Raw genomic sequence first — 8,038 nt, 5'->3', positions numbered from 1 at the left:
TGGAGTTTATCAATGAGTTCAAGAACTGGCTCTTTATCGAGGAAATCAGTGAATACGTCTATGTCAGGTACGCTCATATCGATTTAACTGCGTATGTGCGTTAATAAAATATCCCGCAGGTCTGAAGACCTGCCAGCAGAAAGTTTTGTAAAATATCCCGCAGCCGCAAAGGACTGCCAGCAATATCAAGCATAGGCGTGTCAACCAGCAATAAGATGTTAAAATACAACAACAATGGCGATACTAATGGTAGTAGGCCTAGCGTATCGCCTTTGTGAAGTCAGTTGACTTACCTGGATAAACCAGTATGGAAAATAAAATGCCTGTTTATGGCAGCAAGCAAATAACTGATATTACTAATGAATAAACATAAATCTCTAAAAACTTATCAGTGAAATTCACAATTCACCATCAATAATACACGACACAAAACACTAACACGCGAGCCGTCATCTTCCTTCCGCAAGACGCAAGATGTTGCTGACTATAAGGGCGAAGCAAAATGCTTTTTTATTCCCTGCTATCTGATAAGGATTACTGTGTGAGGAAAAGTTTATGAGCTAAGAGCTCTGCCTGAGTGGGTGCGATTCAGAGATCTTCATTTGGAAGTAGGATGGCCTTCGGTCTCCTATATTTTGAGGTCTGTTTCATCATAATTGGCTGCTTGTTGCACTAATTCATTTGGATGTGAAGAGGACACTGAGAAGAACTTCACTGCTGAAGACTGCAGGAAAGAGTAGATGTAGGGGATATTTGTATCCCGGTGAAGTTGGACATTTCTGACGTACCATGGTGCGTTTAATATCATGCGGAGACATTTGTTTTGCACTTTCTGTAGTTTGAGGATATTTGTACTTGAGGTGTGACTCCAGGCTGGGGACGCGTAAGTAATAATGGGTCGAATCAACAGTTGATAAAGGAGCAGTTTTATTTTGGTATCCAGCTTGCTATTCCTATTGATAAGAGGGTAAAGCTGTGCAATGACTCTTGATGCTTTTGAACATGAGGCTTTTATATGTGAACTGAAAGTTAGTTTTCTGTCCAGCAGTACACCCAGATATTTAGCTTCTGCTTTCCAGGGAATCTTGGTATTAAATACGAAGATATCATCTTTGGGGAATGTTGAGTTTTTAGTGAAGAGCATGGCAATACTCCTCTGAGGGTTTACTTGCAGTCTCCATTCCGAGAACCAGTGCTCTAATCTCTGCAGGTTTTCTTGCAGTTTCTTGGTGACAAGGTGAGGTTTAATAGATCTGGCTAGTATAGCTGTGTCGTCTGCGTATAGGGCAATGATGGATGACATTGGATTGTGCGGAATGTCCGCCATGTAAATCGTGAAAAGTATCGGTGCCAAAAGGGACCCTTGAGGAACTCCTGCCAAGATGCGTCGTTGGGTAGATAATATATCATTTAGTTTGACTTGCATTCGTCTGTCACTAAGAAATGACTTTATAATTTGAACTAGATCTAATGGAATGCTAGCTAAAATCAACTTGTATAGTAGTCCAAAGTGCCATAACTTGTCAAACGCCTTCTCTAAATCAAGAAAAACTGCTCCGGTGTATTGATGCCAATTATAACTTGTGATAATGAATTCTATTAGTCTATGAATTTGTTGGGTGGTACTGTGAAATTGGCGAAAACCAAACTGTTCTGAAGGAAGGATGTTTAATTTTTTTACTGAAAGTTGAATTCTGGAAAGGATAGCTTTTTCTGCTATTTTGCATAAATTAGAAATCAGACTTATGGGACGATAACTTTGAGGTTGCTGAGGATCCTTGCCCGGCTTGTATATAGGAACTACGTCTGCCAACTTCCATGCAGAGGGGAAGTACTTAAACCTGAACATAGCATTTATTATTGTTGTGAGATATACGATTGCCTTTCGAGGTAGCAGTTTAATAACTTCGTTGGAGATGCCGTCAGGCCCTGGAGCTTTTTTATTCTTTAAATTCTTTATGATGTCGTAAATTTCAGCTGGGGAAGTAGGTGTGAGTTGGCTGGTACAGGTATCAGGCCGTTTTAACACGTGTCTGACGTGGCGGTGGACTTTGTAAATATGATTGAAATTTAGATTTTTGTACGAAGGGCTACACTGTTTTTCTAAATTTTTTGCTATAGCTTCGGATTTTTCAGCATCTGTGTAAACAATGTTCAGGTCAGATTTGAGAGGAGGAAGAGATTTGTTTTTGTTTTTGATGTTTCTCAGGAACTTCCAAACGGATTGATCGCCAGGTGATATGGAGGCTAAATTGTCTTCCCATAGTTTGTTTCTATGGGCTTTGAGTGCATCTCTCACTGCACTGTTCATGTTGTTGAGATATTTTTTGTCATGGGGTGCTCTGGTGTTGTGGTATCTTTTCCTTGCTTTATTTTTTTCCCTGATTAAGTTCGTTATGTTATCTGGTAATCGTTTAGGCTTGAAGGCAGCTGAATTTGAGGTGATAGATGCTATGGCTGTGTTGATTTGATCAGTAAGTTTATTGACAGCAGAATCAATTTCTTCCTTGGAATTAATATGAGGGATGGGATCAATGTAGTTTGGAAGCATTTTGGATAGTTTTTCCCAGGGAATGAAGGTGTGAGGCGAATGGGGAAAATCCCTCTGATAACCCAGTTGGAGCAGAATAGGATCTGAAGATAATTCATTCAATGATTCCAGGGAGTACTGTAGGTTAACATTCTAAAGGACAGCTATATCCAAAACGTCAGATGAGCCAGTAGGACTGTGGTGAGTTGGCACTGAGGGACCAGCCACAATTGCACAATTTGAGCTTGTGTAGTTATAGAGGATGCGGCCATTCCTATTTATAGACCTACTGCTCCAGGCGTGATGTTTTGCGTTAAAATCGCCAGCAATAATAACCGGCAGTTTAATGCCGAGGATAGCATCCAGATCTGTGGTCAGCAATGTTTTTGATGGTGGGTTATAAGCAGAATATATTTTTATATTTCCGATAGAGTTTGTGATGACATTGATACCTGTAAGTTCGAGATTGGTGGTTGTAGGAATGACTACAGCATGATGATTGATGTGATTTTTGATGAGGATGGCTGTGCCACCACCTCTGTAATCCAGTCTGTCATTCCTGTAGAGTTGATATCCTTTGAATTTAGGACTGTCAGCAGGTCTTAGATGAGTCTCATTAATTAATAATATATCCGGATTATATCTGTCATTGAATTCCTGCACTTCTAGTATTTTATTTTTAAGGCCGTTGGCATTCCATGAGATAATCATTAGAGAATCTGGGGTAAATTTTTTCCTATGGAGATGAAGATGGCGCGAGGAAAAAATGGCGGCCCGTGTGTTAGTGTTTTGTGTAGTGTATTATTGATGATGAAATTAAAGAGTCAGCTGAGTCATTGTGTTGTTAATTAGTGGCGATAGTTTTGAATGATAAATGATATATACAGAGGTAAGTGTTCTTCATTTTCTAAGGTTTTTTAAGGTGAAATATTTGCTACCGTTGCTGGTAGATCGATTTGATCTACGGGATATATATATAATAGAGTAACATTTTATTGCTGGTAGACACCTAAGAGTGTCTACGGGATCTGCTAGTGGAACCTCAAAAGTTCACAGGATTGTCTTTGCCTGCTCGGGGCACCTGAGGGACCTCTACTCTTTCTCCATCTGTGTATCAACACATTTTTATTTCTTGAAATGACAAAACTTCTAAATGAGACCCAATTCGAAGAAGTCTACAGGGAATTCCTCAGACTGGGAAAGCTACTGAGTGATAACTGGCCGGGAAAGGTTAAACTGTATGACACGTTTCCCCCTGAATGTGTCTCAGACGCTGTCGCTGAAGATCATTTAGAGTCGATGCCTTCTACTCCTTCAGACTTTGCAGAAGTGCGTGCTCACAAAGTCGTCGCTGAAGATCATTTAGAGTCTATGCCTTCTACACCTTCAGACTTTGTAGAAGTGCGTGCTCGCAAAAAGCGAAGAACAACAGAAGAACCGCACAATGACAATACTGTAATGGAACAGGATTCTCAGGGTTCGGACGCCGCTACCTCTCCCAAAGAAAAGGTGCCTCCGGTCATCCTTAGAGAAAAACAAAAGTGGGCAGCTTTACGATCCACAATGTCCAATCTGCATATTGGCTTCATTAAGGCCAAAAACATGGATGAAGGCATAAAGATTCAGCCAGCAACAGTGACAGACTACAGAAGGTTCACCAAGGAACTGGACAATAGAGGCATCCAGTATCATACCTTTGCGCTCAGTTCAGAAAAAAATTTAAAAGTAGTCCTTCGTGGTGTCTGTGAAGACATTGACACAGCAGAAATCGCTGCTGACCTAAATTCTCAGGATCTGCCACCAGTCAAAGTGAGCAGAATGTACAAAGCAGACAAAACTCCCATGCCATTAGTCCTTGTTGAGATTCACAAAATATATAAGGATATCTACAACTTAAAAACAGTCTGTGGTCTCATCGTCACACCGGAACCACTCCGTAAAAGATCATCTTCTGGGCAGTGCCACAGGTGCCAAAAGTTTGGCCATGCCCAGAATCTATGCCGAGCAGAATATAGATGTTTAAAATGTGGAGACAGCCACCCAACCAATACCTGCACTAAGCCAAGGACCACCTCGGCCAAATGTGCCAACTGCAGTGGCCCTCATCCGGCGAACTACAAAGGATGTACTCAACACCCAAAGAACAGACGGATGGAGGCAATCAATCAGCCCTCCTCCTACAGTACAAGAACACCAGCGGCCCAGACACCAAAACCGGAGACTCATCGACCACAGTCGGAGACCTCCAACCAAAAGCAAACAAGAAGTTATGCCGATGTGACCCGTACAACTAGGCCAATTCCAGACCAAAATCAACCAAGAGCACCTAAAAACCTAACAGCTATTATCACGGCCTCACTAGCAAACATGCTACAAAATTTTAGCCTATCAAACCCTACTGAAACCTCCACTAAAAGATTTCTTCGTGAAACACAGGTCATCCTCACAGCTCTCATAAATGAATAGTAACAAACTCATTCCAGCATCTCTTCAAATAGTTGCTTGGAACGCAAATGGCCTCAAAAACAAAATCCTGGAACTCCGTGCCTTCACATCTAGGTATCAGCCAGATGTTATTCTAATCAGCGAAACTCATCTAAGACCCTCAGACAACCCTACAATAAGTGGCTATCACCTATACAGAAATGACAGACTACTCTACAGAGGTGGTGGCACTGCCATCTTCATTAAAAACTACATTAAGCACCACTCTGTGAGCATTCCTTCAACCACTAACCTTGAGATCACAGGAGTGGAAGTAGTCACCAGCTCCACTGGCAAACTGAAAATCTACTCAGCTTACAACCCTCCCCAAAAATCTCTTCTTCACTCTGATCTAAATGCCATCTTAGGCATCAGAGGGCCCACCATTATTGCCGGGGATCTGAATTCCAAGCACCCTGCCTGGAATTGTTCAACCACAAATAAGAATGGTTGCATCCTTTTCAATTACTTAGGATCAAGCAACGCTGTTGTGGCAGGCCCCACCGAACCAACTCATCTCAGTACGTTCGGCACTGCTGATATCCTGGATATAGCTATCCTGCAGGATATTAAACTTCAGTACAGTATCATTTCTATGGATGAACTATCATCCGATCACAATCCAATACTGCTGCAGCTGGGAAATCAGGAATTCCTGTGTCCTCCTTCTCACTCCTACATTGTATGGGAAAGACTGTCAGCCGCACTCAAGGATCATATTGGACCTGTTCCTCACATACGCACAAAAGAAGAAGTAGAAACTGCAGTTACAAATCTCACACAACAAATTAATTCTGCTATAAAGGTAGCTTCCTCCTACAAAACTGCCCGCAAGCCAGATCGTTTGCCTGAAGACATCATGAACTTAATCAGAGATAAAAACAGAGCTCGAAAGAGATTCCGTAACACGTGTGCACCACAAGACAAAACAAATCTAAACAGACTAAATGGGGCAGTAAGAGATGCACTGAAAGCTCACAGAGACTATGTATGGGATGAAAAGTTATCGTCCATTTCACCTAGTGATCACTCCATCTGGGGACTACTGAAAAATACCAAAAACAAAGGCAGATCCCTTCCCCCAATATTAACTGATCAGGGCCTTGCTCACACAGATGTGGACAAAGCAGAGGTTATAGCGCACAGCTTAGAAGAGCAATGCAGGCCTTCGTATGGAAACCTTGACTTTGACCACATACATAAGATTCACAGCAAGGTCAGACACTCACTCAAACTTCCTATCACCAGCACTGACCATATTGCATCAACATCACCTGCTGAGATATATGACATTATTAAAAATTTAAAGAACAAAAAAGCTCCTGGACCAGACGGCATTACTAATCGTGTGATTAAACTTCTGCCCCGGAGGGCAGTAGTGTACCTGACCAGTATAATAAATGCAATTTTAAGATTTCACTATTTTCCTTCCACCTGGAAACTGGCTGACGTAATTCCCATACATAAGCCAGGCAAAGACTCACACCTACCCCAAAATTATCGTCCAATCAGTCTCATCTCAAATCTGGGTAAGGTTGCAGAGAAGGTCATCCTCTCACGACTTCAAACCTCAATAAATGACCTAAACATCCTTCCAAAAGAACAGTTTGGTTTTAGGCAACACCATAGTACTACCCAGCAAATCCACAGAATTGTTGAATACATCACAACCAGCTACAACTGGCGCCAGTGCACAGGTGCTGTTTTCCTAGATTTATCCAAAGCATTTGACAAAATCTGGCATTTTGGACTCCTGCACAAGCTTATCTCAGCCGGCATCTCACCTAAAATGGTTCATTTAATCCACTCATATCTTCAAAATAGATCAATGCAAGTAAAAATCAACGGTTCTACATCCTCCCAGCGCCACATCTTTGCTGGAGTGCCGCAGGGATCTCTGCTGGCTCCATTGCTGTTCTCTGTATACATGTCAGACATCCCACACAATCCGATGACTTCCATTTTGGCCCTATATGCAGACGATACGGCAATACTAACCAGATCTCTCAGACCCCTTTTCATTACCAGAAAGCTTCAAGAAAACATTCTAAAGCTGGAGGGTTGGTTCTCTAAATGGAGATTGGAAGTCAACCCCCAGAAAAGCTCAGCCGTTCTTTTCTCAAAAAGGCCAATGTCTCCTGTAGGAGATTTGTTACTATTCAATATTAAAATTCCCTGGCAGTCAGAAACAAATTACCTGGGTGTAATTCTCGACAAAAAGCTATCTTTCAATCAACACACCAAGTCTGCATGCACAAAGGCATCTAAAGTCATAGCACAGATCTATCCGCTAATTAATAGAAATAGCAAGCTCAGCAACAGAATCAAATTGCAGCTATACCAGTTGACGATTCGTCCTATAATCACCTATGCCTCTCCGGCCTGGAGCCACACCTCTAATGCTAACATCATCAAAATACAGCGAGTGCAGAACAAGTGCCTGAGAATGATTTTGAATGCTCCGTGGTATGTTAGAAACATTCAACTCCACAGAGACACAAATAATCCCTATATCTTCTCTTTTCTACGATCCTTAGCCACCAAGTTTTTCCTAAAGACGTCCACACATCCCAACGATTTGGTTCAACAAGCTACACAATACGATCCAACGGACATATTCAAATACAGAAGACCAAAAGCTATATTGGCCTCCTTTAGTGATGCATAATCTCCATGCCCAATCAGGGCGAGCATTCTGCTCATAAATTTTACCTTCACTGCAACCACAACAGATAGCGGGGAATATGAAAAGCATCTTGCTTCACCCCTAAAGACATAAATGTCAATTGTCAATTGTCAATTTTTTCCTATGCATTGGAGAGTGCAGATAAAATGAGCTGTGTTTGCTGCAAGAAACTTTTTGTAGTGCTCAGTGATGGATTTGCGTTACTGAAATCCTGTAACATATTTACAAGAGAAGAGGTGATAATGGCTGTTATATTTGAATGTGGATTTGTCATATTCTGGTCATGGATTGCTTTTTTGGGGCGGGCCACATCAGCATATGTTCTTGTTTGGTGTTGA

Source organism: Typopeltis vanoorti, chromosome 18 (genome assembly GCF_054136105.1).
Source record: "Typopeltis vanoorti isolate ZY-2024b chromosome 18, IOZ_Tvanoo_1.0, whole genome shotgun sequence".
Taxonomy (NCBI): Eukaryota; Metazoa; Arthropoda; class Arachnida; order Uropygi; family Thelyphonidae; genus Typopeltis; species Typopeltis vanoorti.
The sequence above is the reverse complement of the archived record's forward strand: the minus strand, read 5'-3'. Positions refer to the sequence as shown.